Source organism: Aquarana catesbeiana, linkage group LG13 (genome assembly GCF_042186555.1).
Source record: "Aquarana catesbeiana isolate 2022-GZ linkage group LG13, ASM4218655v1, whole genome shotgun sequence".
In the NCBI taxonomy this organism is placed as follows: Eukaryota; Metazoa; Chordata; class Amphibia; order Anura; family Ranidae; genus Aquarana; species Aquarana catesbeiana.
This window is the reverse complement of record NC_133336.1, coordinates 221,235,481-221,248,201: the sequence shown is the minus strand read 5'-3', so window position 1 is coordinate 221,248,201 and position 12,721 is coordinate 221,235,481. Positions and strand designations below refer to the sequence as shown.

General features: G+C 44.5%; 1 long non-coding RNA gene across 2 annotated transcripts; it reads right to left on the bottom strand.

Annotated features, from left to right (window-relative positions):
- Positions 1 to 2,342: 2,342 nt before the first annotated feature.
- On the bottom strand, positions 2,343 to 3,894 carry LOC141116737 (uncharacterized). 2 transcript variants are annotated; one of them, XR_012237053.1, is made up of 4 exons: positions 3,880 to 3,894; positions 3,670 to 3,730; positions 3,199 to 3,330; positions 2,343 to 2,606 (listed from the first exon to the last, which is right to left on the bottom strand). It is a non-coding gene; the product is annotated as an uncharacterized lncRNA (long non-coding RNA). The 2 variants fall into 2 exon arrangements; XR_012237052.1 differs by lacking the exon at positions 3,880 to 3,894 and having other exon boundaries at positions 3,670 to 3,792.
- Positions 3,895 to 12,721: the final 8,827 nt, after the last annotated feature.

Genomic DNA, 12,721 nt, shown 5'->3' with positions numbered 1-12,721 from the left:
AGCATCTTCAAACTACCGCCCTCCAGCTGTTGCAGAACTACACGTCCCATGAGGCATTGTAAAACTCTGACATTCACAGACATGACTAGGCATGATGGGAATTGTAGTTCCTGAACTGCTGGAGGGCCATAGTTTGAAGACCCCTGACTTAGTGTCTAGCCTGCTTAGTGCATCCATGTGAGAGCTAAAAAACTCATTGACTATTTATACACAGACACTAATTGCAATTTAAAAAGCCACAAATGTGGGAAATTAACCTTTAATTGCCATTTTTAACCCGTGTGTGCCACCTTCTGTGTCTGTAACAAGGCCAAACCTTCCAGGGTATGTAAACTTTTTATCAGGGCCATCTTGGTGATTTCTGTTATCATTATGATTTAAAAAGGATCCACAAAACTAATATGATAATAAATGGCTTCATATGATTACTATCCTTAAAAAAAAAACTTTTTTTTGGCACGATCAGTCATATTTTCAATATTAATGCCACAATTCACAATTTCTGCCAGGGTATGCAAACATTTGAGCACAACTGTATATATTGTATATTGTCTCTACTATGGTGTGTTTCAATAAACAGTTCATGTTCAGGATTTCTCCAGAGCTTCTCCCATCCTTTGGAACTTCCTACCCCAATCTGTCCGACTGTCCCCTAATCTATCCATCTTTAGACGATCCCTGAAAACCCTTCTCTTTAAAGAAGCTTATGCTGCTTCTAACTAATACACCGTTTCACTTTCTCCATCAGCTCCTCCCCCACAGCTATTACCTTTTGTATCAATTGACTCCCCTCCTAGATTGTAAGCTCTAGCGATCAGGGCCCTCTGATTCCTCTTGTACCAAATTGTAATGTAACTATAATGTCTTCCTTGATTTTGTTAAGCGCTGCGCAAACTGTTGGTTCTATATAAATCCTGTATAATAATAATAATATAATAATAATGTTCAGCAGCCAAAACGAGTACTGTCTAGTTCTTGGTTGTCAGCGGCTGGAATATCTCATATCTATATTCAGACTGGGAGGAAGCTGTATAAGACAAAAGCACTCAAGCGGAGTGTGGGACGTTTCCTTACAGTTATATTCTATTTTATTCTGTTCTATTCCTTTATTTGCTATTCTATTTTAATCTGTTTTACTCTATTCTTTTATTTGCTATGCTGTCCCCTTTTTTTCTATTCAATTTATTTATATTCTTTTATTTTGTATTCTGCTCTGTTTTACTCTATTATATTCTATTCTATTATTTCCTATTATATTCTTTTCTATTCCTTTATTTTCTATTCTCTTCAGTAATTCAAATACTATTTAAATTTGGATTTCGTCGGAAATTTAGGTTCGTCATATTGGTTTAAATTCATTAATTATTGTAATTCGGAAATTCAGATACATCCAAATTTCAGAATAACGAACAATTTCCCCCGAATCTCAATTCGGAGTGAAACGATCCGTACATGTCCATTAGTAAATAAATGTGAATGCAGACACAGAATAGGTCAAGATGATGAGTATGTCTATAGGACAGGGAATCCTCGCAGTGAGGATATATCAGATCAGAAAGATATGGTTAGTATTGTACCCTATAAATAAACAGGCAAACAAAAGATCCACAGTAACTCCCCGAGTAAACACCAAAATTACAAAAGTGACCAATTATGGTCTATGGCTGCAGGTCCTTCTGCCAAAACTGCACCACATAGAAGGTTCCAGAGTCCCCCCAACTACCGGCAATTATTTCTATCTTATCGGTAATAAATCTCCATGTGATGTTGGTTGATTTTAACATCACAATGTTATCAGAAGATCAAAATGAGGGCTTCGGATTTCAGAACTGAGAGTTGGATGTCATTCAATCTCCCCGATCTCACCCTCTGGAAATAATAATTATCTGATGATTGAACTTTCCATCAATGGCCCGGGGGGGACATCTTCCTGACCTTTTACAAAGTTCACTCCCAATAAGTTGATAATTACTCCTCTCTGTATTCATGAGAAGAGGACCGGCCACCACAAAGATGGTTATTCAAAGACCCAAACGTTGTACAATCAGATTACATAGTGTATGGTCTTACTGAAAGGAATCTTTCTGTGAGAGCTGAGAATGGTCTTCTCCATTAGGGAGATTCCTCCTCTATATTTGCCCTGGTGACCATGATCATTGAAAGTAACTTCGCAAAATTTTGGGTTGTCACCAGAACAAGAATAGAGGGAAAATCTTCCAATGGGGACACTGAGGATATTCTCTCACATCCTGTTTTGGATATGGAACAGGAAGTGAAGGGAAATCTTACCAATAGGATGAAGCCCCTCCCCCTTATTTTATCCAAAAACATAACAGAAAAGGTTTTGCCTTTAGTTCTCCTTTATTGAATTTGTAATTTTCATTCATTATTAATTTTCATTCCTTTGTATTTTATACGGTGGATTTGGTTGTTGCCGGGAGACGTAGTGGCACCTTCCGTAGCCGACCTCACTTTTGGGGTTAAGGGTGATTTAATGTGCCGATGTGTTGCATCAGAAGACTCACATCTTCGCTGCATTCTAATTCTCCGTCTTGGTTTTTATACAAAGATTACAAATTCCTCTCAACAAAATGCGGATCCTGAAGCTGAGAAGACACAAAGTATCATTCCTCCAATATACTGAATACACAACGTTACATTGCACCCTTTTCATCCACCGAGCCTGGGAACTGCAACATAGAAAGGGGGCTTCTCCGCTGAAGAGTTCAACTAGAGGCCCCAGAACAATGACACCCTGACACTTCGGGGTCCCAGAACAATGAAACTCTGAGACTTGGGGGTCCCAGAACAATGACACCCTGACACTTGGGGGTCCCAGAACAATGACACCCTGACACTTGGGGGTCCCAGAACAATGGCACCCTGACACTTGGGGGCCCCAGAACAATGACACCCTGACACTTGGGGGTCCCAGAAGAAGGACTCCCTGACACTTGGGGGTCCCAGAGCAATGACACCCTGACACTTGGGGGTTCCAGAACAATGACACCCTGACACTTGGGGGTCCCAGAACAATGACACTTGGGGTCCCAGAACAATGACACCCTGACACTTGGGGGTTCCAGAACAATGACACCCTGACACTTGGGGGGCACAGAACAATGACACCCTGACACCTGGGGGTCCCAGAACAATGACACTTGGGGGTCCATATTATAATGTAAATGATTTTCTTACTTTGAGGATCGCTAGAGTATTCTGATATTCCTCCAGCTCATTTTGATTCAAAGTTTTCATATTTCCTTCCTTGTTTGCTTTCTCATTTAATTCTTCTACCAAACTCTGTATACTCCTCTCCAGCAACAGGGCCTGTACAAACATATGAGGAGGTTCCATCATCTGATCTCCAACCTCCCCATCCACTAATATTATTATTATACATTTATATAGCGCTGACATATACCGCAGTGCTATACAGAGATCACTGAGCCAATCACATCAGTCTCTATACCAGAGGAGCTTACACTCTAATGTCCCCTCCACAGTCACAGTTTTCTATGCCTCCTATTAATAACAATTGTATTATTGTCCTCCGCAATGAGGAAAGGTAGGTACTCCCCCTGGTTACGAGGAGAGGTAGGGACTCCCCCTGTATAATGAGGAAAGGTAGGTACACCCCCTGTATAATGAGGAAAGGTAGGTACTCACCCATGTATAATGAGGAAAGGTAGGTACTCCCCCTGGTAGTGAGGAAAGGTAGGTACTCCTCCTGTATAATGAGGAAAGGTAGGTACTCCCCTTGTATAGTGAGGAAAGGTAGGTACTCCCCTTGTATAATGAGGAAAGGTAGGTACTCCCCTTGTATAATGAGGAAAGGTAGGTACGCCCCCTGTATAATGAGGAAAGGTAGGTACTCACCCATGTATAATGAGGAAAGGTAGGTACTCCCCCTGGTAGTGAGGAAAGGTAGGTACTCCTCCTGTATAATGAGGAAAGGTAGGTACTCCCCTTGTATAGTGAGGAAAGGTAGGTACTCCCCTTGTATAATGAGGAAAGGTAGGTACTCCCCTTGTATAATGAGGAAAGGTAGGTACTCACCTTGGTGCTGTAGGCAGAGAAGAGACTCAGAAAGATCAGAAGACAGAACATTTTGTTGGTGGGTTTGAGGATTGCAGTCTGGGGAGAAGAGAACACAATGATGATGGGTGAGGACGGGTAATATAAACTCTCTATAGGTAATATAACTTACCATGGTGATCGATGTGACGGCACACACTATGCTGGGTACAGGTGTGAGGAGACTTTTATATGAACTGAAATCTGGTCAGTCCCTCCTCTCCCCTCCTCTCCCCTCCTCTCCCCCCTCTTTATGTGTATTATATTCCTTATGTGGATACACCCAGCTCTGTACTGATACCTCTATACAGGTGATCCACACTCCAATGACTTGGGACTTCAAAGTCACATGACAAGTCGTTCCCCATGATTTCCAATGGCAACCATTCATATTAGTATGACTTCAAGTCATGCCGACTTCAAAGTAGTCCCTGCACTTCTTTGGTCCGACTTTGATGCGAGTTATACAGGCATTCCCTAAAATTGCATGACTTTTGAGTTGCAGTAGTGTGAAAGGGGCCTAACTAGCTTGCTAAAACATTCTTCTCACCATTGAGTCCAGCTCTATCTCCATGGGAAGGAACCTTTTATAGTGTGGGGTGAGACTATGAGCACTGAGCCATGATTGGACAAAGTCATAACTTTTCCCAATCAGAGCTCTCACAGTGCTCTTTGCCCTGACTGGGCAAAGCCTTGCACCTGACCGCTGGTCAGGTGAATTGCTTCAGCCAATCAGAGCTGTTAAAAACACACTGTGCGGCACACAGGTGCATTGTGGGTCGCTCGGTGGGAGAACATGCAAACACCCGAAAGGGCAATGTTTGGGGCTGAACTGATGCTTGGCCCGAACAGCTCATCTAAACACCATGGTCTACAGAACAAGCAGGAGAATAAGAGAGCTTGGTTTGGGTCAATTGACATCCAGTTGGCTTGCGTTCCAGTGGTGGTGTCTTTTCTTTTGCCGGCAGCCACATCTGGGTTTTACCTGGAGTGTGATGGCTGCATCATATGACACATCACCGGTAGAGTTGCCACCTCACCCCTTTAAACCTAAACACCTTTGAATTACATAGGTTCTGAGGCTAATTAAATGAAGATAAGGCACAAAGTGAGTTTAATTATCACCTTAATCAGCCACAGAACCTGTGTAATTAAAGTGTGTTTGGGTTTAAAGGGATGAGGTGGCAACCATAATCACGGGACTGCATCCTCTATTTGAAATCAAGTGGGACGTTGTGTCAGTGCTTGAGCATGGAGTCCATGTTCCTCTAGAACTTTTGTGCCTGCAACTCCCCTAAAAGGTACTGAAGCGTTCCCCTACAACTGTAAGACCTTTAAACCTCCGTAGCCCCCTGCAACTTCCACTAATCTACACAGCAGTCCCTTTTGCGTCTTGGCATTCCCATCTGCCATCCATTCTCTGCAGCACCACCTCTGTACCCGCAGTCTCTACTACATCCACAGTCTGAACCTGGACTACACCCAATACCAGGGCAAGGCCTTCTAGAACCCAAAAAAATTAAGCCAAAATGTGCAGTGGGACTACCAAGACTACACCGTATGACGTCAGCCTAATGAGGATGTTTTTTGCTCGGGATGTATGATTTTTGCAAAGGGCTCAATAAATCTTTATATGAGCATCTTGCTGTACTCAAAGTTCTACCGCCTGCTCCTGTTCTCCATTCCATAAGATAAATAAAACCAGTACTTACTGGGAATTAATGAATTGTTCTGCCTGCTCTTCCAATAATGAATGCCGGAGATTTGGCACCTCAGGCGAGTTCTGAACAATCGGTGATCTTTACCTGAACAAACTAATAGTCACAGTACAGGCCGGCCTCACAGTACATCTCATCCTCATTGAACTGTTTATCTGCGTTTGTCAACATCAACGTCATGCCACATGCCGATGTTTGTCTTTAACCCGTAATGTGGCCTGTATATAATAGAATGCATCTAAAAACCCAAGAGAATATGGGGCATTACTTTAACAAAAGGTTATAAGCCCTGTCACTTGGGGGTCCCAGAACCATGGCACCCGGGCACCCAGGGGTACCAGAACAATGACACCCGGGGGTCCCAGAACAATGGCACCCGGACACTTGGGGGTCCAAAAACAATGACACTTGGGGGTGCCAGAACAATGACACCCGGACACTTGGGGGTCCCAGAACAATGACACCCGGACACTTGGGGGTCCCAGAACAATGACACCCGGACACTTGGGGGTCCCAGAACAATGACACCCGGACACTCAGGAATGTTGGTATTGTATTATGGTCATTGGTATTCTATAGATATATTGATGCAGAAAAACAGAAGCATTTAAAGCATAAATTTCAAGTTTATTGAGATGTCAGTCTTTGTACAAGGGTCTCCTCCATGGCGGTGAAATGAACGATCAGAGTGCCTCAGCTGCTCTCGCAGAAGAAGGTGTTGCAGGCCAAGGTCAAAGAGGCCACCAAGATGAAGAACTCCTGAAAGTCCACCTCCCCATCTTTGTTCTCATCCAGCTCCTTCAGGATCTTGTCCACGGAGGTGGCGTCTTTTTGCTCCTAGAGAAGAAAGACTTATTCAACCATTGTTTTCCCACCTTTACCGGTTCCTGCCTACATTATACCGAGATTCCATTCTAGAAGCGTATCCCACAGGAAATAAAAAAGTGTATTTAGTTTGGAAATTTGAGGCTTTCGTAAAAATTCTACACGTCTGTTTTTTTCATCTTTGTAGTTTGTGTATCAAGATGATGTGGTCCTCTTTAGAATTAGTCAACGCTATGCAACCCTCAATATATTTTTTAGATAATGATTTTTGAATGTCAGGTATCAGCAAAAAGACTTTTCAGAGGGTTCCCCAATCATCAATTTGGCTGTTGATTGTGTGTGACTTGCTTTAGAAAGTAACTACATGCAATATCTGGAGTAGAGTTAAAAGATATTACTTTTTATTTAATTATTTATTTATTTATTTATTCTGGAGTCCTTGTCCCTTTAGAGCCGGTTCACACAGGGGGGCTTCAAAGTCGCCTGACTCTGAAACCACCCCGTACAGCACAACTTGCAAAACTACTTCTGTATAGAAGTCAATGCAAGCGGCTCTGAAGTTGCCCCAAAGTAGTACAGGAACCTTTGAGTTGAGTTTGACTTGAGTCGCTCCTATTAGAACGGTTCCATTGTAGAGAATGGAGAGCGACTTGTCAGGCCGCTAAGTCACCTGACAGGTCGCCCCTGTGTGAACAATGGCTTTCTTCTTGCCACTCCATAAAGGTCAAATTTGTGGAGAGCACAACTAATAGTTGTCCTGTGGACAGATTCTCCCACCTGAGCTGTGGATCTCTACAGCTCCTCTAGAGTTGCCATGGACCTCTTGGCTGCTTCTCTGATGAATGCTCTCCTTGCCCGGCCGGTCAGTTTTGGTGGACGGCCATGTCATCGTGAGATGTTCAAAGCTTGGGATATTTCTTTATAACCTAACCCTGCTTTACACTTCTCCACTTCTCCACAACTTTATCCCTGACCTGTCTGGTGTGTTCCTTGGCCTTCATGATGCTGTTTGTTCACTAAGGTTCTCTAAGAAATCTCAGTGGGCTTCACAGAACAGCTGTATTTATACTGAGATCAAATGACACACAGGTGGACTCCATTTACTAAGTACAGTACCTGACAGCGAGATTGTGTTTCCAGCGCGATCCCCGCCACTATCTTCTGCCGCTCTTTTGCTAGCAGTGGCCCGGTCTTCTGCTCTGTCTTGTCCCCTCTTCTCTTCTTCCGATGTTGACACGACGCTCTCTCCTGCTGGAATGCTGTGTGCGAGCTGTGCAATCATTTATATAGGCGGTGACCCTGCCCCCTGGTGACATCACAGTCCCAGCATGTGCAGGGACTGTGGCGACATCACCCAGTGACCACGCCCAATGCCTATATAAGTGATTGCGCACCACTCACACAGCATAACAGTGGGAGACAGCGTCGTGTCAACATCGAAAGAAGAAGAGAAGAAGAGAAGAAGAAGAGAAGAAGAAAAGAAGGAACAAGACGGAGAAGACCGGGCCACTGCTAGCAAAAGAGCGGCAAAAGAGCAGAAGATAGCGGAGGAGCCCGGCAGAAGAACCGGACACCGGGAGAAGAGGCCAGAGAGCAGGAGAAGAACCGGACACCGGGAGAAGGGGCCTGGAGAGAGCGGAGAAGTGGGAAGAAGACCCCTGAAGTCAGAAGAAGACCCCAAAGTCAGAAGAAGACCCCCGAAGCTGCCTAATAAATTACTTTTAAAACCTGTGTAGTGTGTTTTTTTATTGACAAATTTTTTCCTAGGTGAATGGGTAGGGGTACCATGTACCCCATACTCATTCACATAGGGTGGGGGACCGGGATCTGGGGGTCCCCTTATCAAAGGATTTTATGAAAGGATTTTGCTCCATAGTGACATGATAACATCACACAGTTGCTGCAGATTTGTTGGCTGCACATCCATGATGCAAATCTCCCGTTCCACCACATCTAAAAGGTGCTCTATTGGATGAGATGTGGTGATTGTGGAGGCCATTGGAGGACAGTGACCTCATTGTCCAGTGGTGAGATGATTGGAGCTTTGTGACATGGTGCATTATCCTGCTGGAAGGAGCCATCAGAAGATGGGGACACTGTAGTCATAAAGGGATGGACATGGACACCAACAATACTCAGGTAGGCCATGGTGATTAAACCCCATCCCCCACACCATTACACCCCCACCACCAGCCTGAACCGGTGATATCCCATCCCCCACACCATTACACCCCCACCACCAGCCTGAACCGGTGATATCCCATCAACCCACACCATTACACCCCCACCACCAGCCTGAACCGGTGATATCCCATCCCCCACACCATTACACCCCCACCGCCAGCCTGAACCGGTGATACCCCATCCCCCACACCATAACACCCCACCACCAGCCTGAACCAGTGAGATCCCATCCCCCACACCATTACACCTCCACCACCAGCCTGAGCTGGTGATACCCCATCCCCCACACCATTACACCCCCACCACCAGCCTGAACCAGTGATACCCCATCCCCCACACCATTACACCCCCACCACCACCAGCCTGAACCAGTGATACCCCACCCCCCACACTATTACACCCCCCCACCAGCCTGAACCGGGGATACCCCATCCCCCACACCATTCCACCCCCACCACCAGCCTGAACCGGTGATACCCCATCCCCCACACCATTACACCCCCACCACCTGCCTGAACCAGTGATACCCCACCCCCACACTATTACACCCCCCCACCAGCCTGAACCGGTGATATCCCATTCCCCACACCATTACACCCCCCCACCAGCCTGAACCGGTGATATCCCATCCCCCACACCATTACACCCCCACCACTTGCCTGAACCGGTGATACCCCATCCCCCACACCATTACACCCCCACCACCAGCCTAAACCGGTGATATCCCATCCCCCACACCATTACACCCCACCACCAACCTGAACCGGTGATATCCCATCCCCCACACCATTACACCCCCACCATCAGCCTGAACCGGTGATACCCCATCCCCCACACCATTACACCCCCATGACCAGCCTGAACCAGTGATATCCCATCCCCCACACCATTACACCCCCACCACCAGCCTGAACCGGTGATAGAAGGCAGGATGGATTCTTCCGCCAAATTCTGACCTCACCATCTGAATGTCGGAGCTGAAATCCAGACTCATCAGACCAGGTAACATTTTTCCAATCTTCTATTGTCCAATTTTGGCGATCCTGTGCCAATTGTAGGCTCAGTTTCCTGTTCTTAGCTGATGGGAGTGGCACCTGGTGTGGTCTTCTGCTGCTGTAGCCCATCTGCTTCAAGGTTTTATGTGTTGTGTGGTCAGAGATGGTATTCTGCATACCTTGGTTGGTTATTAGAGTCACTGTTGCCTTTCTATCATCTCCAACCAGTCTGCCCATTCTCCTCTGACACCAACAAGGCATTTTCCTCCACACAACTGCAGCTCACTGGATATTTTCTCTTTTTCCCACCATTCTCTGTAAACCCCGAGACATAGTTGTGTGTGAAAATCCCAGAAATACTCAGACCAGCCCGTCTGCCACCAACAACCACGCCACGTTCAAAGTCACCGAGATCCCCTTTCTTCACCATTCTGATGTTGGGTTTGAACTTCAGCAAGTCATCTTCACCACGTCTAGATGCCTAAATGCAATGAATTGCTGCCATGTGATTGGCTGATTAGCAATATTTGCTACCAAGCAATTGAACAGGTGCACCTAATAAAGTGGTATATATATATATACAGTATATAGTACATTCACACCAGTCACTGCCCTCAAGGATCTTACAGTCTAAGGTCCCTAACTCATATTAATACATACATTGGGGCTAATTAACCTCCCAGCGTGTCTTTGTAGTATGGGAGGAAACCCACACAGGCACAGGGAGAACATGCAAACTCCAGGCAGGTAGTGCCCCCTGGTTGGGATTTGAAGTGATGACCCCGAGTGCTGCCAGGTAGAAGTGCTAACCACTTATCAACATCGGAAAAGACTAAGAAATTCCAAAAAATGGACTTTGTAGGCACACACGTAGGATACAAAAATATTTTAATTTTTAATTGGATAAAGTTAACCACTTAAGGACCGGAGCATTATGCTGCTTAAGGACCAGAGGACTTTTTCCAATTTGGCACTGCGTCGCTTTGACTGCTAATTGCGTGGTCATGCAATGCTGTACCCAAACTAAATTTGCGTCCTTTTCTTCCCACAAATAGAGCTTTCTTTTGATGGTATTTGATCACCTCTGCCGTTTTTATTTTTTGCGCTATACACGGAAAAAGACCGAAAATTTTGAAAAAAAAATGATATTTTCTACTTTTTGTTGTAAAAAAAATCCAATAAACTCAATTTTAGTCATACATTTAGGCCAAAATGTATTCGGCCACATGTCTTTGGTAAAAAAAAAATGTCAATAAGTGTATATTTATTGGTTTGCGCAAAAGTTATAGCGTCTACAAACTAGGGTACATTTTCTGGAATTTACACAGCTTTTAGTTTATGACTGCCTATGTCGTTTCTTGAGGTGCTAAAATGGCAGGGCAGTACAAAACCCCCCAAATGACCCCATTTTGGAAAGTAGACACCCCAAGGAAATTGCTGAGAGGCATGTTGAACCCATTGAATATTCATTTTTTTTGTCCCAAGTGATTGAATAATGACAAAAAAAAAAAAAAAAATTACAAAAAGTTGTCACTAAATGATATATTGCTCACACAGGCCATGGGCATATGTGGAATTGCACCCCAAAATACATTTAGCTGCTTCTCCTGAGTATGGGGATACCACATGTGTGGGACTTTTTGGGAGCCTAGCCGCGTACGGGGCCCCGAAAACCAATCACTGCCTTCAGGATTTCTAAGGGCGTACATTTTTGATTTTACTCCTCACTACCTATCACAGTTTTGAAGGCCATAAATGACCTTATGGCACAACCCCCCCCCCAAATGACTCCATTTTGGAAAGTAGACACCCCAAGCTATTTGCTTTGAGGCATGTTGAGTCCATGGAATATTTTATATTTTGACACAAGTTGCGGGAAAGTGACAAATTTTTTTTTTTTGCACAAAGCTGTCACTAAATGATATATTGCTCACACAGGCCATGGGCATATGTGGAATTTCACCCCAAAATACATTTAGCTGCTTCTCCTGAGTATGGGGATACCACATGTGTGGGACTTTTTGGGAGCCTAGCCGCGTACGGGGCCCCGAAAACCAATCACCACCTTCAGGATTTCTAAGGGTGTAAACTTTTGATTTTACTCTTCACTGCCTATCACAGTTTCGGAGGCCATGGAATGCCCAGGTAGCACAAACCCCCCCCCCAAATCACCCCATTTTGGAAAGTAGACACCCCAAGCTATTTGCTGAGAGGCATGATGAGTATTTTTCAGCTCTCATTTGTTTTTGAAAATGAAGAAAGACAAGAAATTTTTTTTTTTTCAATTTTCAAAACTTTGTGACAAAAAGTGAGGTCTGCAAAATACTCACTATACCGCTCAGCAAATAGCTTTGGGTGTCTACTTTCCAAAATGGGGTCATTTGGGTTTTTTTTTTTGCCACCTGGGCATTCCATGGCCTCCGAAACTGTGATAGGCAGTGAAGAGTGAAATCAAAAATTTACGCCCTTAGAAAGCCTGAAGGCGGTGCTTGGTTTTCGGGGTCCCGTGCGTGGCTAGGCTCCCAAAAAGTCCCACACATGTGGTATCCCCATACTCAGGAGAAGCAGCAGAATGTATTTTGGGGTGTAATTTCACATATTCCCATGGCCTGTGTGAGCAATATATCATTTAGTGACAACTTTGTGCAAAAAAAAAAAAAAAATGTGTCTCTTTCCTGCAACTTGTGTCACAATATAAAATATTCCATGGACTCGACATGCCTCTCAGCAAATAGCTTGGGGTGTCTACTTTCCAAAATGGGGTCATTTGGGGGGATTTGAACTGTCCTGGCATTTTATGCACAACATTTAGAAGCTTATGTCACACATCACCCACTCTTCTAACCACTTGAAGACAAAGCCCTTTCTGACACTTTTTGATTACATGAAAAAACTATTTTTTTTTAGCAAGAAAATTACTTT